At 45.6% G+C, this 26,497-nt stretch overlaps 1 long non-coding RNA gene across 1 annotated transcript in view; it reads right to left on the reverse strand.

The window, feature by feature from the left end:
- Positions 1–3,906: 3,906 nt before the first annotated feature.
- The window catches only part of LOC104663013, a 54,651-nt gene continuing 32,060 nt past the window's right edge, over positions 3,907–26,497 (reverse strand). Inside the window, exons 3-5 of the long non-coding RNA XR_748081.1 lie at positions 25,501–25,696; positions 13,376–13,573; positions 3,907–4,149 (exon numbers count right to left, since the gene is read on the reverse strand). This is a non-coding gene — a long non-coding RNA (uncharacterized LOC104663013). The remainder of the gene's footprint in view (positions 4,150–13,375; positions 13,574–25,500; positions 25,697–26,497) is intronic.

The following is a 26,497-nucleotide window of genomic DNA, read 5'->3' on the forward strand; positions in this document are numbered from 1 at the left end:
AAATATTACAGTCCCCACTTCACAAGAGAAGATGGACACAGAAAGGTTAGCAAACTTGCCCACGGTCACATAGTTAAATACACATCAAAATGGGAATTCAAAGTCCCAGCCCCATACTTACTCCACTGCACTTTCCTGCCTTTTCCCAATGGTTGTGTCTGCTTTCCTATTTTATTTTATTTTATTTTATTTTATTTTATTTTGACAGAATCTTGCTCCATTGCCCAGGCTGGAGTACTGTGGCGCAATCTCAGCTCACTGCAACCTCTGCCTCCTGGGTTCAAGCCATTCTCCTGCCTCAGCCTACCAAATAGCTGGGATTATAGGCATCCGTCACCACAACCAGCTAATTTTTGTATTTTTAGTAGAGAAGGGGTTTCACCATGTTGGCCAGGCTAGTCTCGAACTCCTGACCTCAGGTGATCCGCCCGCCTCAGCCTCCCAAAGTGCTAGGATTACAGGCATGAGCCACCATGCCTGGCCTGCTTTCCTATTCTTTACTATCTAGGTCCTCATATATATTTATTTTCATTTTGGTCCCATCTCCCCTGTTATAAATTCCTGAAGGGGCTGTGTTTCACTTACTCTGTAACTCCATCCTTGACCTTGTTCTTCCTTCCATCTCTCTTCAACCCACTGAATAAAGCTGGGAGGGATGTCAGAGGTCTGCTGCATAGCTGGTGTTTGTCCACTGGACAGTCACTCTCCTTTTCTCCCTGGCTAACAGAACCTGGGTTTCTTTTACCTGACAATGGACGGGGCCTGGGATTGAATGGTGATTGGTCTAAACCAGTCATGAAATACCATCTTCCTCTGCTAGTGATTGGTTTAGCAATAAGCATGTGACCGAGTTCTGGCTAATGAGCTGTAAGGAAAGTCCACCTGGACATTTGGAAAAGATTTTCTTCCCTGTTAAGAGAGAGTCCTGGGAGAGAACATCCCGTTTCTGCCTGCTGGGAAGTGGGTCTGTGAGAACAAGATGGCTGCTGGTCACCAGCTGCCCAGTTGGGAATGCTAGAGGAAAGCCTGACCTTCTAGGCATGGGTGTGTATGCACATGTTCCTCAGTGCTCCAGTGCTGGTGCCTGTATGTTTCACCCTTAGGAAATGTGGGCCTTCTCCCCACATATCCATGAGTTCCAGCAGCTGTTCTTCTCTGTCCTTACTTCTTGTATTAGTCCAAATATTCACACTGCTGTAAAGAATCCCTGAGACTGGGTAATTTAAAAAGGAAAGAGGTTTAATTGACTCACAGTTCTGCATGGCTGGGGAGGTCTCAGGAAACTTACAATCCTGGTGGAAGGCAAAGGGAAAGCAAGGCACCTCTTCTCATGGTGGCAGGAGAAAGAGGGAGCAAAGGGGGAACTGCTAAACACTCTTAAAGCATCAGATCTTGTGAGCACTCACTATCACTAGAACAACGTGGGGGAAATCCGCCCCCATGATCCAATCACTTCCCATCAGGCCTCTCCCCCGACACATGAGGATTACAATTCCAGACGAGATTTGGGTAGGGCACAGAGCCAAACCATATCACTTCTCCAGCCTCTAGTGTGTCTCTCCTTTGGGATTCCATCACCCTGATTTCCTGACCACCTTTGCACCTCAGACCAACTGATTCTCACCCTGCTGTCACCTGCTTCATTCCACTCCTGTCCACCCCCTGGCCTCACACTTCGCTCTTGACTCTCCTAAGAGCTCTTCTCAAAGAGCATTGGCTCTAGGTGGACAAAGTTCCCTTCACCCCTAGACAGAGGTGGTAGTTGCACAGTGTTACACATGCACTCAATGTCAAAGAACTGTATACTTTTTTCTTTTTTTTTTTTCTTTTGTGACAGAGTCTCTTGCTTTGTCACCCAGGCTGGAGTGCGGTGACGCCATCTTGGTTCACTGCAAGCTCCACCTCCCGGGTTCATGCCATTCTCCTGTCTCAGCCTCCCGAGTAGCTGGGACTACAGGCGCCCGCCACCAAGGCGGGCTAATGTTTTGTATTTTTAGTAGAGATGGGTTTTCACCATGTTGGCCAAGATGGTCTCAATCTCCTGACCTCGTGATCTGCCTGCCTTGGTCCCCCAAAGTGCTGGGATTACAGGCATGAGCCACCATGCCAGGCCCCAAAGAACTATATACTTTTACATGGTTACTTGTGGCCGGGTGTGGAGGCTCACGCCTGCAATCCCAACACTTTGGGAGGCCGAGGCAGGTGGATCACTTGAGGTCAGGAGTTTGAGACCAGCCTGGCCAACATGGGGAAATCCCATCTCTACTAAAAATACAAAAATTAGCCAGGCGTGGTGGCGGGTACCTGTAATCCCAGCTACTCAGGAAGCTGAGGCAGGAGAATCACTTGAACCCGGGAGGCTGAGGTTGCAGTGGGCCAAGATCGTGCCACTACACTCCAGCCTGGGCAACAGAGCGAGACTCCATCTCAAAAAAATAATAAAATAAAATAAAATGGTTACTTGTTCCTGGAGAACTTCGCGCATCTCCCTCTCTCCACAGCGGCCCCAGACCACCAAGGCCATATCTCACTGCTGACTCCTCTAATCCCTGGCAAGCAGTTCAGTGTCTCCATTCTGTTCGCCCCCTGTGGCCCTGCTCAAATCCTTGTCAGCTACCCATGCTGTAGGCAGTCCCTTCACTCTGCCCCAGTGCCTAGACTCATGTGTGCCTCACTCTTGTCCCTTGTCTTAGGCTAATGTCTGATCTGGGGTCTCTCTCTGCCTCTCATTCTCTAGTCTTTGCTCCCACACTGAAAAGACGGCCATAGAAAACCATAGAACCTACCTCCATGCGCATTCTTGCTTTGAATGATTACTTCGTTCTGCCCACAATGCTGTTTGCCTCTGCTGTTGGACTGGAGACTGCTGCCCAAGACAGTTCATCTCCTCCAGCTTCCCAGAGCCCCTTCCTCACCTTTTCCTGCCCTCCTATCCTCAGCCTCCCCTCCAACTTTGTCAGGAAAGTCAAAGCCATTAGGCACACTCCAGGTTTTCCCTCTGCCCTGCTTTCCTCTTCCACACATCACTCGCCTTTCAAGCAATTCCCCTTTGCTTCTTGCTCCAAGGAGCAGAGTCTGCCCAGCCTCCAGGACACATCATTTTCCGAGACTCCTGATGCCTCAGCTCCTGCTCTCATCCCGGCTGGCGATCCTCAAGGGCTCTCCGGTGTCTCCAGCCTCTCAATTTTTCTTCATTCTCTCCCCTTTGCCCAGAAACACACACAGATGTCCACCATAAAAATTCTTCACTGGACCTTGCTGCTCGCATATTCTATTTACTTTTCACCTTGACAGAGAAACTTCTCAGAAAAGCACCTTCACCTTCTCAACCCATAGTCCCTCCTCAACCATCTGCTATGTGGCTGCCACTCTTGGAATTCTACAAAAATGGCTTTTCCAGAGGCCTCCAGTGACTTTGTAATCACCACACCCCAAGGCCTTTCCTCAGTTTTGGGAGCCTCCTGTCCCATGTTTTCTTCTCTTAACACGTCTGCCCCTGCTCTGTCATGGCCCTTCCTGGCTCGTCTCTCGCCTTTCTGAGAGACCCAGCTTTGACTCTTACTTGCTCCCCATCCTTCTCTCCACAAACTTGCTCTTGGTGACCATCCCCTCTCAGCACACACAGTTATTATTAATACACACACAGTTTCCAAATCTGTATCTCCAGCTTCTGTGTGACCATGGGCAAATGATCTCACTGAGACTCAATTTCATCATTTGTAAGTCAACCATTTGACACCACCTGAGGTATTCAATGGCCACCTCAGAATTATTACGTTTCACCCTGGATCATCCTTTTTTCCCCCACACAACTCCTTGTCCTGTTGCTGTTGCTGTTTCTTCTCAAGGTACCTGTATTGGATAGTTAGGCTAAATTCATTTGCTGTGACAAAGAAGCCCCAAGTCTCAATGGTTTACAATAACAAAGGTTTATTTTCTTATTCTGTTACATATGCCATTTGATGAGCTCTCTTCATTCTGGAAGCCAGGCTAACAGAACAGCCCCAATCTGGGACGTTGCTTATGTCAGAGGGATGAGAAACAAGGTGGTGGACCAGTGTGTGATTCTTCAAACTTCTACTCACATCCCATTGGTCAAAGCAATCTTGTGGTGAAGGCTGATTTCGTGAGGTGGAATATATTGCCTTCCTAAGAGACCCATAGAGAAGGGCAGCAGATTTTTGAAACAAATTGTGTAAACATGTGTTGTTTTTTGACGGAGTCTTGCTCTGTCGCCCAGGCTGGAGTGCAGTGGCATGATCTTGGCTCACTGCAACCTCTGCCTCCTGAGTTCAAGCAATTCCCTTGTCTCAGCCTCCCGAGTAGCTGGGATTACAGGTATGCAGCACCACGCCTGGCTAATTTTTGTATTTTTAGTAGAGACAGGGTTTCTCCATGTTGATCAGGCTGGTCGCGAACTCCCGACCTCAGGTGATCCACCCGCCTCGGCCTCTCAAAGTGCTGGGATTACAGGTGTGAGCCACCGCGCCCAGCCCAGAAACTTTCAATAGCTCTTCATAGCTTTGGGAGCAAAACATAAATGATCCTGGTGTTCAAAGTCTCTTCACGGTAGAGGTCCTAATCTACATATCCAGAATTATCTGTATGAACCCTCCACTGTGGTCAACTTAATCTACTTGCCACTCCCCAAACACACCTCTGCCACTCTCTCTCTCTGGAATTCTTCCCACCTTGTCAAAATGCTACCCATCTTATAAAGCCTATATCAAATATTTGTGTATATTTTATTGTTTCTATTGGATTGTGTGTTCCTTGAGGACAAACAGAGTATCTTTCACATTTGTGTGTTTCATGGGCACCTTGCCCATGGTAGGGGAAGGGGACAAATTAGCATTTATTGAACACCTCCCATGTGCCAGAGATAGTGGAAATTGCTTTACATATGCTATCTCATTAAACCCTAAGAGCAACTCTATTCAGTAGGGATTATTATTCTAATTCATTGATCATGAAATTGAGGTTCAATGGTGTGATTTTTCCAAGGTCACAAAACTAGTTATTGGTAGAGTCAAAATTTGAACCTAAGAGCTATCTAACAATAAATACCTTTGAGGAAGGAAGAAGCAAATAATTATGCTTACAAAGGATAAATCACAAAAGAAATACAAATGACTAAAAAACACATTGAAAAATTCAGCCTCACTCATCAACTTTCAAATAGTAATTTTTTTTTACCAATCAAAAGTTATTAAATACACTGGCCGGGCATGGTGTCTCACGCCTGTAATAGCAGTTCAAGACCAGCTTGGCCAACATGGTGAGACCCTGTCTCGACTAAAAATACAAAAATTAGCCAGGGATGGTGACATACACCTGTAATCCCAGCTACTTGGGGGCTGATGTAGGAGAATCGCTTGAACTGGTAGGCAGAGGTTGCAGTGAGCTGAGATCAAGCTACTGCACTCCAGCCTAGGTGACAAAGTGAGACTCCATCTCAAAGAAAAAAAAGTTATTAATATGCAATACTATGTTGGCAAGTGTTGGGGAACAGGGACATTTTGCACTATAGGTAGAAGCAAAAATTGGATCATCTCTGGAAGGCAATCTGACCTTTAAAAATGTGCAGAGCCTTTGACCTAATTAACTCCACTTCTAGAAATGTATCCTGAGGAAGCAGCAAGAAATGCAAAAAAGCATTTATAATTAATTTATAATTAAGGATGTTTTTCATGGCATGGAAAACCAGAAACAAGCTAATGTCCAACCATCAGTGTTTATTAAATATACTGTGCTCACACTTATCATCGAACCCAGTATAACAATAAAAAAATTATAAAAAGATGCTTCATGACATGGGAATGTGCTCATAATGTATTAAGTAAAAACATAAACCAGGTGGCAAAACAGCATTGCAGTATGATGCAATATATTTAGAAAATTATGAATATAAAATGACTTAACAGATATATTATAAAATGTTTAATAGTGTTTATTTCTAGAGATGGGTTTTATTTGCATTTTGCTTATTGATATTTTCAAACTTTCCACACTGAGTGTATATTACTTTTTAAAAATTGGGGAGGGGCGCAGTGGCTCATGCCTATAATCCCAGCACTTTGGGAGGCCGACAATAATTAGCCAGGTGTTGTGGCGGGTGCCTGTCTACTCAGGAGGCTGAAGTAGGAGAATGGCATGAACTCGAACTCAGGAGGCAGAGGTTGCAGTGAGCCGAGATTGCACCACTGCACTCCAGCCTGGTGACAGAGCGAGACTCTGTCTCAAAAAAAAATAATAAAATAAAAATAAAAATTGGAGCCAGTGCATGGCCAGGGGGAGGGGGAAGAATGTGTTGATATTAACTATGCTTCCTAGGATCAGAACAATCAAAACACATCAAATATGAGGCCTTCGGAAGGGAGTGTCATCCACTGCCCAGCCCCTGCAACACCACACCCTTGGGCTGGGCAAGCTTCTGGAACAGTGGGAAGTGCGGGGGCGAGAGCGCCTCACCTCAATCTCCAATTCTGTTGCTTGTCAGAACAGCACCCAAGGGCCTGTTAGGAGGCATCACGGTGGTGCCTAGCTGATGGCCAGGGCCCCAAGAGAGGCTTCAGTGTAGGAAGCCACTGAAACTTAAAGCTGCGGAAGAAACACAGGTGCAGATTCCAGAGGAGGAGTTCACATATTCACCTCCTGGAATGCTATCTGGTTTGTGGTCAACCTCACCACCTGAGGAGCAGAGCAGGCTTGAGGCCAAGTGAGAACACAGCCTGGGAGTGAGTCATGGGAGATGGGAAAAAAGCATAGCAACCAACAGAGACTTAAGATGAAACCAAGTGTAGGAGTTGACAGAAATGAGGGTGGATACAGACTTGCAAGGACTGACTTTGAAAAAGAACCTGTTTTTCCAACCAGGAGCCTGGATGTTTTTAAGGGCAGGTTACCTTCTAGAGTAGATCTAATTTTTGCTTTTACCAAAAGCAGGAACTTTTTAGGTCTTATGTAGCCCCTAGCTCACACAAAACCATTGGTTGTTGTTTTTTAAAAACAAACAAATTTTGATTATAAAGAAAATGCTCAACTGAACAATATACATATGATTCAGCCCTCATGGAAACTTTTTAATACCTGCAAAGCCCCTGACTTGATTCTTTACATCTGTCTTTCAAGGTAGACTAGCAATGGCATGATCTCCATCTGGCAGAGTTAAAAACAAAAACAAAAACAAAAATCCCTGAGAAATGAAAATCACATTTCCATAGCTTGACCATGTTGAAAGGTGATACCACAAGAGTTGACCTCACTGGTTGATTTACTGCTCAAGAGCAGTTCTCAATCCCCAATTCCTTTTTTTTTTTTTTTTTTTTTGAGATGGAGCCTGGCTCTGTCGCCCAGGCTAGAGTGCAGTGGCGTGATCTCAGCTCACTGTAACCTCCGCCTCACGGATTCAAGCAATTCTCCGCCTCAGCCTCCCGAGTAGCTGGGATTACAGGTGCACACCCCCATACCTGGCTAAATTTTGTATTTTTAGTAGAGATGGGGTTTCACCATGTTGGCCAGGCTGGTCTCGAACTCCTGACCTCAAGAGATTCACCTGCCTCGGCCTCCCAAGGTGCTGGGATTATAGGCATGAGTCACCATGCCCGGCTCCCAATTCTGTGAAATTCCATGTAACAATATTTTTTTCTGGGAAGTGCAAAGCTGTGATTTGGTAGAAGGAGTGCAGGACTTGGAGCTGGAAGAGCGCCAACCACCTCACTCTCCAAACTATTGCAAACCATGAAAGTGTGAGTTCTAACTCCACATTTGACAGTTGATTAACCTCTTGTGCCGTGGTCTTCTTGTATGTAAAGTGCAGTTCACTCCTCCAACAAATATCTATTGAGCACCTACTGTATGTCAGATATTGTGCTAGGCACTAGCAACACAACTATGAGCCCTTCCTGACCCTCAGGGATTGGTAAACTAAGGCCAGGGACTGTCTTTGCACCCTACAAGTTAAAAATGTTTTTCACACTTTTGGATTTGTGAAAAACATCAAAAAGAATGTTTTTGTAATTTGTGAAGATGTATATACAATTCCAGTGTCAGAGTCCATAAATCATCTATTATTTGAATACAGTCACATTCATTAGTCTATGCATTGTCAATGGCTGCTTCCAGACTGCAGTGGCAGAGCTGAGCAGTTGTAACAGAGACCATATGGCCTCCAAGGCCAAAAGTACTTACTATCTGGCTTTTTACAGAAAAAAAAATTTTAAAAATTGACTGATCCTTGGACTAAAGGAAAAAAAAACAAGGTAATTACAGATTCAGAAAAATTCTATGACATTTAAAAGGTGGGGACTGGGTGCGGTGGCTTATGCCTGTAATCCCAGCACTTTGGGAGGCTGGGGTGGGCAGATCACGTAAGGCTAGGAGTTCGAGACCAGCCCGGACAACATGGTGAAACTCCCTCTCTACTAAAAATATAAAAATTAGCCCAGCGTGGTGGCACACACCTGTAGTCCCAGCTATTCAGGAGGCTGAGGCTGGTGAATCATTTGGACCTGGGAAGTGGAGGCTGCAATGAATTGAGATTACACTACTGCACTTCAGCCTGGGCAACAGAGCCATACTCTGTCTCAAGAGAAAAAAAAAAGAAATTAAAAAGGTCGGAGGGGTGGAATTTTTCAAGGCTGTTATGAAGGTGGCAATTAAAGCGCCTGGAGAGGACACTGTTAACTTCTACAACTGGAGTATTTCCAGGTCCTACTGGCCCAACCTGGTGCCAACCAGCTGAAAATAACAGGTGTGTCCAGAACATCACTGGTTCCTGCCCTCCGATCACACTCAAGTCCTGTGGATGCTCTGCGCTGCGCTCTCAGGCTGCCCTCTGGGGATACACCTGTGTACGTGACAAGAGTGCTGCTTCCACTACACCAGCGGTGTAGGTGCCAACATGGAGTTACGCCTCTGCTGCCCTCACACTCACAGAGATGCTTTGCTGCACAGCGGGGTGAGGACAATGACCCTCTCCTCCACTCAGTATCCCTGAAGTAACTTTGGAACCTAAGCAGATAGCTGTGGCCTCTGTCTCCCTGACGCCCTGTGGAAATGGCTCCTTTAGTCCCTCCCTGCTGCCACCTGCCACTGGACTGGAAGACAAGGTCAGGGGTTGGCAATGCCTTTTTTCTATGCAAAATTCTTCCCCCATTTCCTCTCTCCCTATGTTGTCTTCCCTTTCTCTTTTTCCAATGCAAATGCCCAGTGCAAATGGATGCCCATATGGACCAATGAAGCAGTGTTCTCTGGCTGCATAATCTGCTGTATAATTCATATGATATGGCATTATCAGCATTTCCTAATCTCCCTCCCAGTCGGCCACCCAGCCCCTTGTCTTTATCCTACCCCAACTCCCTCACCCACAGATACACAGTAAGGTATTTGTCGATTTGAATTGATGGAACTTGGGGCCCGGCAGTTCAGGCAGTCAGTCCCAGTCGCCTTTCGCTCCTTCTAGTCATCAGATGGGACCCAGGCAGGTCTGTGAGTGCATCAGTCCCGGGCCAGTCCCCAGGGCCCAGCATGCTGGGGGAGATCTGGGTGTCTGGGGAGGGACCACACAATGGGATCAGAACCTTGAAGGAGGCGCCTGCCCCTGGTGGCCTGCAGGGCATGCTGGCCTGCCCTGAGCTGCTTCTTGTGGCGCCGACATCCTGCCACTTCTCTCCTGCCTCTCTGCATAGGCTCTAACTGGGGTATCATGCTGTGAAGAGTCCACCAGGCCCTGTGCCACCAACTAAGCCTTCTCACAACCATTACTTAAGCTTACCTGAACTTCACATGCCCCCGGGACCATGCACCTGTGTGTCCAGGCTGGGTCAGCACCTTTCATTGTTCCCTCCTTACTCCTGCTTGAGCTTCCTACCCCTAACTTTAAAAAAAAAAAAAAAAAAAAAACAATCTTCAGCTACCTTCTTTAACCCAGAAACTCTCCTCAGCTTGCATGAGAGAGGGGTTAGGCAGAGAATGACCCTGCTGTTCCAATGAATTAACTTCAGTCTTTCCCAGGCCGGATTCCTCCCCTCACTCTGAGGGGCCTGTGCCACCAAGGTCCCAGCGTGGCTCAAGGCTCAAGCCCACTTAACTACCATGGCAGCTGGTATCACCGCTTGGCTCCAAGTTCTACTGGAGCAGAACAAAAGGTGGGGAGACATGTGGAAGGGGCAACTATTAACACACATTGCACCATCTCTCGGTGGGCTCAGAAACTGGGGTGGGCCCAGACTAATAGGAAAAGGCATCCAGTGGCCATTAGGTGGGAAGACAGGGTGGCAGTGAGAGGATGACAGGCCAGTCCTGTGCCCTTCAGCAGGGTGACGTCTACATTCTTCATTCCTGTACCATTTGTTCTTTTTCTTTTTTCTTTTTATCGAGACCGAGTCTCACTCTGTTGCCCAGGCTGGAGTACAGTGGTGCGATCTCAGCTCACTGCAACCTCCGCCTCCTGGGTTCAAGTGATTCTGCTGCTCAGCCTCCTGAGTAGCTGGGATTACAGGCGCCCACCACCACGCCTGATTTTTGTATTTTTAGTAGAGACAGGGTTTCACCACGTTGGTCAGGCTGGTCTCAAACTCCTGACCTCATAATCCGCCCACCTCGGCCTCCCAAAGTGCTGGGATTACAGGTGTGAGCCACCGCGCCCGGCCATCTCTGTTCCTTTAAGGAGGCAAGAAAGTAATAACAAAGGGACAGAAGAAAATGTACACACAGGACTGCCAAGCAATCCTTCTCTGTTTCTCATTCCAAGCATGTGATGTGTCCAATTCCCTTGTCTCTCTGTACCTCCTAACCAGGATAGGATTATTTTAAGTAGATGAAAAATGTCTTTGACCATGTAAGGCCTCCTGTAACTCTCAAACCTGTTTTGTAAGAGTCTGTGCTCGTTTTAATTTAATTAGCAAACTTGGAATTGCTCACACTGTTTTCTGATTCTCCAAGATTCATGAAAATGTATGCAAAATGTTATGTGGAATTGGTAAACTATGGTACTCTGTGTCCATACAGCAATGCCCTTAAAAAGCAAGCTATCTGAGGCTGTGATCAGGCAAGCTTCAGAACAATTCTCCCACTGGGTGGGAAGTTGGATGGGTGGCTTCCAAGGTTCCTTCTCACTCCAAGCTCTTACGACACTAAGGTTAATGGACACTGAAATGCAGGCCAAGAAAAACCATCTAACGTGAGAGGTTAAAAAAGACTTGACAATGTGTTTTATCCCAGAACACGGTGAGCCCAAACATTTCCAACTAGAGCTGTCAACAAAGAATGTGTTTGCAAAACAGTCAGAATTTAAAGTAAACTTCAGCAGGCAAATGATAAGCCTTCCCTAAAAAGGTAATCACATGGTGAGTGACCAGATTTTGGATGTGGTCCAAAATGCTTTCACATTTTTAACTCCAAATGGGCTGGGGCACTTGCTTTGGGGATCAAAAACATGAAGAGTTAAGATGATTGCTTCCTACTCAGCAGGCAGCTGTGGGAAAGCTGCGAGAAATAAAGTACACGGTGGTGACTCTGAAAAGCCAGCCAACCCCTGAGAATTGTGGTGCAGGAAGAAAGGGACATAGAGTGGGCACACTGTGGTCCCAGAGCCATAGGAACAGGAGGTCCTGGAGATACTGGGGCACCCCTCAGTCCAGTTGCTGATGCCCTGGCCACGGGGTCGTGTGGGATAGTTTGCCATCCTCCTTTCTCCCAGATGCTATTCCAGACCAGTACAGCACCACATTCAGAAAAGTCCTAATTCCTTTGAGGCTCAGACTGTTCAACCACATCAAACTCTACCTTTTATTGGGGTGTGAAGGAGCTTTGGTTTTGGCTATATATGCTTTACAAATTTTTCTTCATTGTGAAATGGATCATATTACGAAAGAATGTGCATAACGTATATGTCCAGCTTAAAGAATAATAATAAAAACCAGATACCCATGTCCACACCACCCAGCTTAAGGAATTGAATATTGCCAATACCTTTGAAGCTCACTCCATGCCCACCCTTCCCAATTGTCTTGCTCTCCCTTCCCAAACCCCGGGGCAAGCCACTGACCTGACACGGGTGTTACTCATTCCCTGGCTTTCCTTTATAGTTTTAATCCATTTATTGTGGATCCCTAACCAATATACTGCTCAGAGGTGCCTTTTGTGAATTTCACCTTCTTAACATGCTGTCTTTGCTCAACAGTATTTTTAGAATTTGTTCATGTTGATGGGTATAACTAGTTTATTTGGTTTCTTTGCTTTATGGGATTCCATTATGCCAAAATTACTTGTTTATTCTATTACTTATGAATATCTGGGTTGTTTCCTTTTTTAGCTATTATAAACAATGCTATTACACACATTCTTGTACATGTCTCCCAGTAGAGTATGTGCAAGAATTCCCCTCGGGCAGAGCTACTCGAAGTGTAGCTGGCAGACTCACTACTGGTGCCCAAACTTTTATTGCTTTACAACAAGGTCAGGAGCTTGAGCCAGGATATAAAGCAGCTACATCATTCAAGTCACGATTTAGTTCAACTGCTACTTTTTTCATAGCAGGACTTCCTTTCAAAAGAGCAATTGGGCTGGGCCCAGTAGCTCACACCTAAAATCCAAGTACTTTGGGAGGCCGAGGCGGGCTGATCACTTGAGCTCAGGAGTTCAATATCAGCCTGGACAACATGGTGAAACCCCTTCTCTACTAAAAATACAAAAAGTAGCCAGACGTGGTGGTACAGTGCCTGTAATACCAACCACTCAGGAGGCAGGAAGATCGCTTGAGCCAGGAGCCAGAGGTTGGTCACCAGTGAGCCAAGATCGCACCACTGCACTCCAGCCTGGGCAACAGAGAAATACCCTGTCTCAAAAAAAAAAAAAAAAAAAAAAAAAGTGCAACTGATTCATTCTGGAAGAAGCTCCTCAATTCCTCCTACTTCTGCTGCTTGGCAGGGCTCTTGGTGTCCTCTACCTTTTCTCTTCACCTTCATCTGCTGATCTCTGGGCACCCTCTCCCTCATCAGTGAAGACTTTGGTCCCTCACTCAGCCTCTCAGTTTTGCTCAATAAAAATGTGCTGCATGAGTGAGCCAAGATCGTGCCACTGCACTCCAGCCTGGGCGACAGAGCAAAACTCCATCAAAATAATAATAATAATAATAATAATGTGTCACATGGATGAATGAATGAATGGTGTGTTCTTTAAACCCACACATTCACCTCAGGAGCTGCCATGTTCTTCCACGAATTCCACCTCCCCTGTTGATTTTTCCAGGAGGTGGGTAAGAGTCAAAGTCCTCCCCAGACATTTTCATCCTGGAACCAAGAAAGGGGGTCAGTGTATCTCCAGTGTAAAAGCTCAGATGTCATTCACCAGGGCTGGCAGCAACCCTACTCACCACCTTGGGAGGAAGCTGCCTGCAGTGATAGAGGACAGAATTGAGGCACAGAGAAGACAGCAGCAACACGAGTCGGAGCAAACATCCGGCAGCACCTGGTCCCTGAATCCTGGATCCCTGGGCCTGGCTGCATTGGTTTCTCAGCCCCATCTTGGCTTCTCTTTTTTGTCCAACCTGGTTGAAATGGTTGTTTCATGTCTGGAAAGAAAATGAATAATACACCCAACTTTAGGCTTAGTGAGCTGCAGAAAGCTGGAATCAAGGCTGCCCTTTGGACTACAAAGCTGGTTATTACGAATATTTTTGAAGAATGTTGTTAATTCTTCAGATTGGTGTTACTGCAAACACCAAACTGAAACCAAAACCAAACCAAACAAAAACTAGCAAGCAAATAAGAGATCTGAGGTTGCCAAATTGTAGTAAGGGGCGTTCCCATCTTTCCTGCTGCAGCTCAGGTATTAGCCGGACAGTTCTGCTTGGCTGCACCCCCACAACCACACACGCCTCAACTCTGATCTCAGCTCGGGTTTCCCAGGTCCTCTTTCCCAGGGGTTCCCACTGTGGTCCATCACTCCATGTCACTTGACATCACCGGGAAGGCTATTTCACTACATCCACATATAAGGGCAGGAAAACAGCCAAACAGCACACAACTCCAGGAAGAATTGTTGACACCAGCAGGGACAGCTAGGGATCTACCTCATGCAGGGAAGTGGGAAAACGGAGTACATGAGAAGCTCTGAGAAACAGCAGGACTCTCCCAAGGAATATTTAGTCCAGAAATAATTCTTTAAAGCTGGGTGGGGCCTTAAAACCATTTTGCCACAGAAATCAAAAGCCCTTTGTAGGCATTTCATCTGTGCCAGTCCCACGTAAAGTGGACACAAAGCACAGTTCCAGTCCCTCTCATCATGCCTACAGAGGACAGAATGAATCAGCAGTTCATCGTCTTCCCCATCCTCGATTCATCCTAGATGAAAACGGCAATGATTCTTGGGTCGCCTGATCACAGAGGGTACAGGAGAGGGGCACCTGGATATGTCATTCATTCCCATGCTTGAAGGTAGCTAAGGCTTAGAGAGGTTAAGTGAATTATCCAAAGTCACACAGCCACATAGTAACAGAACCCAGACTAGAAGTCAGAAACTCTTATCTAGTGCTCTTTTCTCTCCAGTGGGCTACTTAGGAGCACTTCTCAGACAATGCCGAAGACATTTCAAAGAGTGTGAATTGGAACTGAAACCAATAAAGTAACCACAATGTCCTCAGATATCCACATGACAGCCCTGGGATGTCCTGGGCGTTTTTTATCCCCATGCAAAGAGGTCCACGAGAGGCAGACAGACTCCTGTGGAACTGTAGGGCTGTGCTTTTCAAACACTGGATCATGAAATCAACTTGTGGGTTGAATACCCTTTCTGAATAGAATATAAAATATCAACACTGTATCATATGATAAAGTTAAATATTATTTCACAAAATCTTTGATACCATGCGTACATGTATGTGATGTAAAAAGGTTGCTTTTTTTTTTTTTAAATGGTGGGTCACTGTCAAAATGTTTTGAAAACTCTGCTCCAGAATAACTTCTGGAGAAACTCCCAGCTGTTACAGTCAATGCTTTTATATTCTCTGCAGGTAGAAATTAATGCAAAAATGCTTTTATTTTTTAATGTAGTAAACAAGATTTAGAAGTTATTTTAGTAAAGATCCAATTAACCAGAACACTCAGGGAATTTAACGTCCTGGTTAATTGAATCTCTTCATTAATGAGGACAAATTGAAAACCCTTGTCAAATTCAGAGTCATAGAACATTATGGGTGGAAGAGACCCTGGAAATCGGTTTTCACCAACTCCCTCACTATCTTGCTGGCAAAAGCTGAGGCCCAGAAGGAGAACGTGGCTTGCCCTAGGCCCTAAGGTCAATTGAGCATTCAAGCCAAGACCTCAGCCCATAAATCACCTGCCCAACTCTCTTGTGAGACTGGGATGAATCTTAGTGAGATCATGCATAATAACCCTTGGGCTTGCTTAAGGCGAAAGCACAACATTTAGCTTGTCTATTGCCATTTGCTTTTTCTCACAGCTCAGTGCAGTTGGTTTTACAGAATTTAGAACAAACACCAAAGATCTGCTGGTAGCATCAAAAGGTTGGTGTGGTGTGGTTGAGCATCTTTCTCTCTGTCTCTCTTTCCGTCTCTCCTCTTCTTTTTTATTTATTTATTTATTTTTGAGATGGAGTCTCGCACTGTCACCCATGCTGGAGTGCAGTGGCGCGATCTTGGCTCACTGCAAGCTCTACCTCCTGAGTTCACACCATTCTCCTGCCTCAGCCTCCCAAGTAGCTGGGACTACAGGTACCTGCCACCACACCCAGCTAATATTATTGTGTGTGTGTGTGTGTGTGTGTGTGTGTGTGTGTGTGTGTGTGTGTGTGTGTGTGTTTAGTAGAGACGGGGTTTCACCATGTTAGCCAGGATGGTCTCCATCTCCTGACCTCGTGATCCACCCACCTCAGCCTCCCAAAGTGTTGGGATTACAGGCGTGAGCCACCGCGCCCGGCCCCTCTCCTTTTCTTTTTCTTTGTTTGCTCTGATCTTTTTTCTTCCCATACATTATTGGTTTTCCGAGACACAGGGTGATACCCTTTTTGTAAAATACATTTTTTATATTGCTTGAGGCTGAGAGAAGCTATTTTCATTCTTGGAACTCCCTAAACCATTCCTGTGACCCGTTTCTGCCTATAAGCCACTATTTAATGAGTTTTATCATATGGAGAATAAACCCTGGGAAACCAAAATGCATAGCCTTGTCCTTCGGTGGCATGCACTGTTCTCCATGCACATTTGTTCATTGAACACATACACATAATGTATCAGGCACTAAGAATGCAGCAGGGAACAAAACAGAAAAATCCCTGCCCTTAGGGAACTTACACTCTAATAGTAACAAATAAGCACACAGTAAACAAATAAGTAAATAAGCACATGGTAGATCAGATGGCAATAAAGTTGAAGGAATAGGGAAAGGCAGGCTAGAGGAAAATAGGGATTTCTGAGGGTGGGTGGTTACTATTTCATATGGAGTAGTCAAAGAAGGCCTTGTGAATCAAGAAGCAGAGGTCTAAAGAAAGTAAGGGCATGAGGCAGCTCACAGTCTGGGAGAAGAGAGCTCCTGGCAGGGGAAAAACAGCACTGTGTCAGGCTACAAATACCTTCCATTGAGTACCAATGATTTCTGACTCACCAACTCCACCTTGCCGATGACACTGTCCTAGAGGTTAGTTTTTTGTTTGTTTGTTTGTTTTAATTTTGAGATGGAGTTTTACTCTTGTTGCCCAGGCTGGAGTGCAATGACACGATCTCAGCTCACTGCAACCTCCGCCTCCTGGGTTCAAGCAATTCTCCTGCCTCAACCTCCCGAGTAGCTGGGATTACAGGCACTTGCCACAATGCCCAGCTAAGTTTTTGTATTTTTAGTAGAGACAGGGCTTCACTATGTTGGCCAGGCTGGTCTCGAACTCCTGACCTCAGGTGATCCATGCGCCTCGGCCTCCCAAAGTGTTGGGATTACAGGTGTGAGCCACCACACCTGGGCCCTAGAGATTACTAGATACCGATTTAGGGAGAAGACATTGCACTATTTCATTCCATGAGCCAGGATTCTGTGCTGAAATATACAGATGATCCTTGCCCATCTGATATTTGTGACGAATCAAAAAATGTCCACGCAGGTCAGGTTACAATTGCAGTAAAAATGTTGCAAAGGAGGGAAGTACAACATGCAAGTCTTCCGGAATAGGAAGAAAGATAATTTCAGGCAGAGGAAATAGTAGGCATGAAGGCACAGACGTAGAGAGGATGGTGCATTCAGGGATCCTCTTTTGGTCTGATTGGGAGGTGAGTGTCAAGAAATGAGGACAGAAGCAAGTAAAAAGTAGAAGAAGAAGGCTGGGCATGGTGGCTCACGCTCATAATCCAAGCATTTTGGGAGGCCAAGGCGGGCAGATCACTTGAGGCCAGGAGTTTAAGACCAGCCTGGTCGATATGGTAAAACCCTGTCTCTACTAAAACTATGAAAATTAGCTGGACGGGGTGGCACATGCCTGTAAACTCAGTTACTTGGGAGGCTGAGGCACGAGAATTATTTGAACCCAGGAGGTAGAGGTTGCAATGAGTCAAGATCGTGCCACTGCACTCCAGCCTGGGCGACAGAGTAAGACATTGTCTCCAAAAAAAGAAAAGAAAGAAAGAAAGAAAGAAAAAAGAAATGAGGACAGAATTGGACGTCAGGACAGAAATGTGGGTGTCACTGTACCCTCTGTACATTATTAAAATGCTCTCTGTAACACTATTAAAATCCTTCCTAGTTGAAATGAAAGAAGTGGGCTGGGGTGTGGTACTGTCAGGGGGAGGCTCTAGAGAGGAAGACAGGAGCACACATAAAATCATAACTTTTAATTTACGGCAGAAAAATAAACTGATCAGACTCGCCTTTTATAAAGATTCCCTTGATACACAGAGGATGAAAAGAGGGAGAGCGTGGAAGCAGGTGAATCAGTGAAGAGGCTGACAGATCCATGGTAATCCAGCAGAGAAATTCCCTGGGCCCGCCCAGAGGGACTGACAGAAGACAGGAAAGAGTAGGCTGAAACTGATGGCTATTGTGAAGACAAGATTGACACCACTCGGAAGGGGGTTAGATATTGGGCACAAGAAACAAGAGTAGGGGAAAAGGGAGTTGTTCTCTCATAGAAGACAGATATTGGCTTTAACACAGCAGTTGTAGAACTGGCCAATGAATTTGGGTTAGTAGATTCCAACTACAGAATATCACAAAATATAAGATGAGATATGAAATGCCATTAATTCTTAAAAAAAAAAAAAAAACAGGATGTACATATCTCAATATCCCCTCCTTGGAGGATATGCATTTCCTCCTACAGTGATGTCGCTACTAAGAATTACACTGGGCTTCCGAAGGGGACTTCCCTTCATAACCATATCCAAGAACTAGAAAATTCTCATCCTTTTAGGAAAATTTTGATTTTTGGAAGAGATGCAATGTCATTTGCTGCAAGCAGATCTGTGGTTGCCTGGGACAGGGAGATGGGGTCATGGAGCAGGAGGGATGCAATACAGAAAGGTTACAAGAAAGTTTTGAAAGGTGTTGGACCTGTTTCTTATCTTGATTGTGGTGATAGCTGCATGAATGAATACATAAGTCCAAACTCATCAAACTGTACACTTACATATGTGTGGTTCGTTGTAGGTCAATTCTACCTTGAGAAAGCTATATTTAAAAAGTTATTTGCTGCAAAAAGTAAGGACTAATGTCCATCACCAAGCTGAGGAATCCCCCCTCTTTTTTTTTTAAGTGAAAATGTAAGAGAATACTTTTCTTATGTGTCTTCCAAATTGACTTGGAGCCAATTCTCAATTGTAGGTGGTTGTTTTTTTGTTAAAAAAAAAAAATTTATAGAATCACTGAAACAAGTGATATTTCTCCACTATAGGACAGTCCTCATGTGGGCATGTAAGTTCTAGAACATATGTTTTTAAGCTTTACAGGCATGTTCTGCAATCTAAATTGGAATCCAGTGACTTGGTAGCTTTTGGTTCTTCTACTCAGGCTCCATGAGGGACAACTCTCCAGGTCTCAGATTTCCTCATCTGGAAATGTATATTTCCCCTTGCTTAGCTCATTTGTATAAAGGTTTGGATGAGAAGTGTCATCGCTTCCACTAGCTAGGATTTGGGTTTCAGACATCCAGGGCCAGCCTCACAGAGCTGGAATCCCAGAAAGCTTTCTTTGCACATGCACACACATACACACATGCACACCCAATCCCCTGCCAAGAAAAAAATTGTCCTCTGACCAGTTTGCCAATGTCTGGCAGTAGAGCATTTTTTCCTCCTTCCTTTTAGGATAAACATTTCCTTCTCTCAGAATCCTGTTTGAAAATGGAATCCTGGAGGTCAGGCCTGGATGCTGTGCCTATGAGGAGAGCTAAAGGTATCCGGCGGCACCATGAGGACACTGGTGTCCAAAAGAAGAGGCCACCAGAGGGGGGCAGGGAATGCAGAAGGGCAAAGTACCACTGGGGGCCTGAACTACAGCTACTTCGCCATTGTCTTATTCATTCATTCATTTATTTATTCAAAAGGCACTTATGTTGCACCAACATACCCACCTTAATTCAACATCTGGGCTTAGTACAGGGTACAGTTATACAAAACAGCAAGTGTAGCGAAGCTGATTAGCAAGCTAAAACTGCACTCTGACACCTGTCAATAGCAAGAGAGTTGGCCGATGGCTCAGCAGTTGGTTCCACAATAACTCAGAGGGCAAGACCACATGTTCATGTCAACCTTTAACAGCAGTTTAGAATTAAATGAGACAGAATATTGACAAATGGAAATTTCAGGGAAGTATTAAAATATGAATGCAAAACAGGTGGGGACAATATTAAAATCGTTCATCTAAAAACAGTCTAATTCCATGCAGTAGCCAAACCCCTATTAGGTTTCAAGTTCATTTGGGTTCACAGTTTGTCTGCCGCCTTCTTTGACTTTATCAGGCCAAGATTGGGAAGAAAGAGGGTCCCCTTCACCATCTTTTGTTTGTTTGTATTTTTTTTGTGAGACGGGGTCTCTCTATGTTGCCCAAGCTGGTCTCAAATTCCTTTGTTCAAGTGATCTAGCTCAGCCTCCCAAAGGGCTGGGATCACAGTTGTGAGTCACCATGCCCAGCCCCCTTCGCCATCTTTATACTCAACCATGCACTGGCATCATCTGAGGCCAAGGTCAAGAACTTAGAGTTTCAGGAACCAGGAAGAAAATGTTAACAGGAGCTGCTGAAAGTTGGAAAGGACTTGGGAGTGATTTACAAGGAAAGTTCATCTCTTAAATCTCCCTTTTGATTTGTCTCCCTTCAGACAAACAAAAGTAGAACCGCAGTGGGGTCAGGCATAAAATTTCCAAACACTTGGCTGGGCATGGTGGCTCCCATCTATAATCCCAGCACTTTGGGAGGCCAAGGCGGGCAAATCACTTGAAGTCAGGAGTTCAAGACCAGCCTGGTCAACATGGCAAAACCCCATCTCTCCTAAAAATACAAAAATTAGCCCCGTGTGGTGGTGGGTACCTGTAACCCCAAGCTACCTGAGAGACTTAGGCAGGAGAATCACTTGAACCCAGGAGGCGGAGGTTGCAGTGAGCCAACATCACACAACTGCACTCTAGCCAGGGTGACAGAGCGAGACTCCGTCTCAAAAAAAAAAAAAATCCTGAACACTTTCTTGGCATCTCCTGTGTGCCAGGTGCTTGTTAGGCCCAGGGCACATACAGGAGAAGGAAGTAAGGCCCCAGATGTGCCGCAGCTCACATCTACTCAGCTGTAACCCAGGGCAACAGTCTTGAGAAGCAAGCTTCCTCCTCAAAGCTCATCTGTGAGACTAGCAAAGACACAGCTGCCCAGGAAGTTCCACTGTTGAAGGAGAGAGTGAGAATCAGGGCCCAGACTGGGGATTGTGGGGAGTTTCATGGTGCCTTCCACTTGCCATCCTACTATAGGAACTGCCCCCTGATAAAGGGCTGAACCCAGGATCCTAGGATGTATGCCATGTGACCCTGCGCTCTTGCCATCCCCTCCTTCTCCACACTGACTGGAGGAGGGTTGGGAGGGGCCATCTGCCAAGGTGGTGACCCAGGCCCTCAGGCCCTATATGGACACGGGCTAGGGTCACTTGGCTTCTCTCTCATAGCAATGAGAGCAGCCTCACTCCACTGGGTATGGCCGGAGACAGTATTGTTTTACATCTATTGCTGTTTGCACGCTGCTCTGTTGAATATGCCTTTCTCCTGGTGATGTGGAGTAAGCCAGATAGGGCATGAATAGCCAAAGGCAAGAGGGAGTCAGGGAAGAAGCTGGTGGCAGGATGGGAAGGAGCAGGCCCTGAGCTTGCCAAGGCACCTGAAGGGGCCTGGGATGAAAGTGGCCAATGCCACTGCAGGGTCTTCAGAGCAAACCAGACAGGCTCCAGAGCCACCTGCTGTCCTCCCCACTGCATGGCCCCTGGAAGGCTTGACCCCGTCTGGCTCCTGTCTTAGATATCTGTTAGATATCTGTGGATATCTGTGGGATGCTCCACATCACTCCACTTGGTGCAACATCAAACTCACTGCCCCAAACCCCTCTTACTTGAGTGTGCTTGAGAAAGTTTCTGTTCTGGCAAACAAATGAGCCAAATGGCAGTTGTGCCAGAAACTTCCCGCCTCTCTTGAGTGCAAAGGGTGGAAACCATGATGTGGTCCCAAGGAGACCAGGGTGGTCTTTCCTACAGCTCTTTGCCCATTTTGGAACAAAGAGGGTGAGCCCACAGCTCTGTTTCCCCGCTAGGCGCTTAATATGTTTTTTGTTTTTTTTCTTTTACAAATCAGTTTGGCAAAGTTTAGAGTCAGCAATGTTGTACAGCAGAAATTAAACTAGAGCAGGGTCACACACCTGTGGCTCCCTTAATTAGCTGTGTGAGATTGGCCAAGTAATTTAAGTCTATGTCCTAGTTCTTTCATCAGAAATACAGGACAAATAATATTTGCGTTGAAGGTTTCATATGAAGATCACGTGGGAAAACAGCACAAGAAGCCTTGGAAATGCATGAGTAAGAGCAACACTGTTTCATGAAGTGGGAATGAAAATGGGAGGTATGAGGGTGGTATCACTCATGTCAACCAGCCAAGAAGTCCCTACCATCCCCCTCCACCAAGCTCCATGGCCTCAACTAAAGAAGCCAAAAGATCAATCTCTGAATTCCTCCCAAACATCCCAAAGGCTGTGGCTACCTGCCTACACCAAAGTTGCTCATTCCACAAGGAACGTTAGCAGAATTGGAGTTTGTTCCCCTCCTCCACTCCCTCCATCTCCATCCTCAGATACAGATATAGATATATAGATTAGATATAGATATAGATAGGTATAGGCATATACATAGATACAGATATAAACAGGTCTAGATATAGATATAGTTAGAAACAGAGATAGATATAGATAAGTATAAAGATCAGCATAGATGAAACTGCCTTTGCAAAAACTATAACTAAGGAAATCATGAGAGTGAAAGAAATCAGACCTAACCAACTCCATCTTGCTTCTAACCTATAAGCTGTCCTTGCTCATTCCTGGGCATAGGCTGAACTAACTTTGGGAAGGAATTCAGTTCATGGCTTGACTCTGAAACAAAATTGATAATAGCCCTTTCCCAAAAAGACCTCCTTCTTGCCTGGGGGCCAGTCTGCTTTTGCAGGACTAACAAATTAGCTACAAGATTACAAATTACAGTTTAGGGCCAGGCGCGGTGGCTCACACCTGTAATCCCAGAACTTTGGGAGGCAGAGGCGGGCGGATCACTTGAGGCCAGGAGTTCAAGACCAGCCGGGCCAATATAATGAAACTCCATCTCTACTAAAAATACAAACATTAGCTGTGAATGGTGGTACATGCCTATAATCCCAGCTGCCCTGGAGGCTGAGGCAGGAGAATCACTTGAACCCGGGAGGAGGAGGTTGCAATAAGCTGAGATCAAACCACTGCACTCCAGCATGGGCAACAGAGGTGAGACTCCATCTCAAAAGAAACAACAAGAAAAAGAAATTTACAGATTAGGGGTCATGCAGCCTCTTGCTCCAAGACTCTGAACCTTCCCAAATTGCTCCTGGGGATAACATCACTATTGTGAAACCTAAGATCAGTGCTTGAGATATTTTGCAGACCCTGCACTTGATGGATCAGCTGACACCACCCAGACCATAATCTGGCTCAACCAGTTCTGCGATCCCACCCAGGAACAGAAGACAGTAAGAAACACTCACTTCGACCCCCTATGATTCCATTTCCAACTGACCAATCAGCGCTCCCCACTTCCCAAGCCCCTACCCACCAAACTATCTTTAAAAACTCTGATCCCTGAATGCTCGGGGAGACTGATGTGAGTAATAGTAAAACTTCAGTCTCCCACACAGCCAGCTCTACATGAATTACTCTTTCTCCATTGCAATTCCTGTCTTGATAAATCGGCTCTGTCTAGGCAGCAGGCAAGGTGAACCCGTTGGGTGGATACATAGGTATAGATAGTTAGAGGTATAGGTATAGGTAGAGATAGAGAGATAGAGACAAAAAGATATGGACATCGCTTCCAGCTGCAGGTAGCCACACAATTCAGTTGAAAGCGGCTTTAACAGGGCCAGGCGTGGTGGCTCTCTCCTGTAATCCTAGCACTGTGCGAGGCTGAGGCAGGTGGATCACGAGGTCAGGAGATCGAGACCATCCTGGCTAACACAGTAAAACCCCATCTCTACTAAAAATACAAAAACATTAGCTGGGCGTGGTGTCAGGCGCCTGTAGTCCACGCTACTCAGGAGGCTGAAGCAGGAGAATGGCGTGAACCCAGGAGGCAGAGCTTGCAGTAAGCCAAGATTGTGCCACTGCACTCCAGCCTGGGTGGCAGAGCAAGATTCCGTCTCAAAAAAAAGAAAGAAAGAAAGTGGCTTAAACAATAGAAAATTCTCATAACTAGTTCCAGTTCCAAGATGTGTTAATTTAGTGGCACCTCAGTGCCATGAAGGACTCAGAACTTCTCATTTCCTTCCTGTCATCTCTCCTACATTGGCTGATGTCCTCAGGCCTATTGCCACAGGGTGTCACAAAGGCTGCTTTAGTGCCACATAGTACATTCTCCCCCAGCCACATCCAAAAGCAGGAGGGGAGATTTTTCTCCAATGTCTCTTTTTATTAGGGCAGAAAATATTCAGGAATGTTCTCCTTCTCACACACACCCACTCTGTATAGACACAGCCTCTCTGGAGGGAGTGGGCCCTGCCAGCAAGGAAGAAGGACAGGGTGAGGGGGTGGTGTGGAGCAGAGAGCTAAAGGGATGGGGAGAGAGTTCAAGTGCACAGAATGGCTCAGGTGCAAGAATTCAGTTCATTCTTGCCGAGCAAAGCAAGAGGAATTTGTTTCTGAGTCTTAACTGGCCCACAAAATTGCTGTGGAGGCTGAAGAGATCCTAATGGTCACCCTGCAGACCTGGGCCACCAAGCGAGCTGCTGCTTGGTCTGTGCTCAGAAAGCCAAGGGCTCCATAGCCAGACTCCCATGGCCAAACTCAGGAAGTCCCCAAGAGTGTTGCCATCTACACTGACTACATGGTGCCCACCATAGGGCACACCATCCAAAAGGTGACTCAGCCTGCCTCTTAACACCCACAAAGCCAGGGACCACACACTGAGATGTCCACCCTGGCTACTGCAGAGAAACCAAACACTTCCCCAACCAAATTTTCTAATAGAATCTTGCCAATCCCCCAACTTCAGTCATTTAAATATCACAGGAGAGCATCCAATGGGCAGAATCAAGTCTACAGCCGAAATTATAGCTGCAAGAGAGTCTCGAAAATGTGATTGTTAGCTCTCAATCCCCTGCAATTACAGGAAGGCACTACAGAAGAAGGGTGGAAGATGCTGAGCTCCAGTCCCCCAAAATCTACCACAGCAGTTAGCTGTGTCTGCCACCCCCTTCTCTTCACAGTTTCTAACTTTGATTTGGGTCAGTCCATATGTTGAAGGGGAGAAGGGAGGAGTTCTAGCCCAGAATCCAGGGTTACAATGCATGACAATTAACATAGTTCATTCTCCTGGTCACGGTAATTGGCTGAGGCAGTCACATGACTGTGGGCTGCTGAAGCTGATCAAACCTCAGGACTTTTGCTTAAGTTCCTGGAAAATGGGTTTTCTATTTCCAGCTGAACATGAAAAAATCTGGAGCTGCTACATCCACCTTCCACTGCGAGAGAAGAGCCTGTCTGAAAAATGGAGCAACTGAGATGAGGCAAAGCCAATATAATATTTTGAACCCTTGGATTCAGCCCTTCCTGAAGCCACCTAGGCTTTTTAGGTACATAAACCAATATCTTTTCTTTTTGTTTAAGTCAATTCGAGTTGTTATCTGCAAGAAAAACAGATAGATGAAGGTTATCAAAGACTGACTTTGATTATTTTCTTGAACATGCAGGCAGTGGTCACTGGCTTACTGAGATCAGTCCTCCAGCTCCTTAAAAGTTAACTACTCACACTGAAGTGACAAAGTCCAGAGAAGGTGCAGAACTGGGAGCAGTCAGAGCAAGGGCTGCAGGATGGTCAGTGGCAGCCTCTGCTTTCCTCCATTCTACAGACACCACTCCTGTCTCTAACTTGCCCATGGGCTGGAGCTGTGTTAATTTTGCTCTCAAATATTTTAGAGGTCTTAATGTCTTCCTTGGGGATGCCACTGAAAAGTAATAACATCAGAACACATTATTGCACTCTCAGATATATCTTAAAATACATACTGTATCGAAAATTTTGCATTTTGGATGAATACTCTTTCTCATTAATCAAATAAACCAATTAATAAGAACTAATGTATTTTTCTTTTTCTTTTTTTCTTTTTTTTTTTTTTTTTGAGATGGAGTCTCACGCTGTTGCCCAGGCTAGAGTGCAGTGGCATGATCTCGACTCACTGCAACCACCACCTCCCAGGTTCAAGCGATTCTCCTGCCTCAGCCTCCCAAGTAGCTGGGACTACAGGCACCCACCACCATGCCTGGCTAATTTTTGTATTTTTAGTAGAGACAGGGTTCTGCCATATTGGCCAGGCTGGTCTCGAATTCCTGGCCTCAAGTGATCTGCCCGCCTCGGCCTCCAAAGTGCTGGGATTACAAGCATGAGCCACCATGCCCAGCCTACTCCATTTTATATAATGTGATTATTATGCATTGCATGTCTGTATCAAGACATCTCATGTACCCCACAAATACCTACAACATACCCACAAAAATTAAAATAGAAAAAATGTTTTTAAGTATAAGGAATATTAAAAATATCCACAGAGAAAACACAAATGATCAATACATATTCATAAAACTAAAAAAAAGATTTTTCTTCCTTTCTAATATCAAAGATGTTGCACGTATGAACTACTCAATACATTTAAGCTGATTCTTTTTTTTTAAACCACAGCCTGGATGAGGAGAGACAGAGGCCCAGGGAGCCTGACTGTCCTCAGCCTTGAGTGAACAGCAGGGCAGGG

This window comes from Rhinopithecus roxellana, chromosome 17, assembly GCF_007565055.1.
Source record: "Rhinopithecus roxellana isolate Shanxi Qingling chromosome 17, ASM756505v1, whole genome shotgun sequence".
NCBI lineage: Eukaryota > Metazoa > Chordata > Mammalia > Primates > Cercopithecidae > Rhinopithecus > Rhinopithecus roxellana.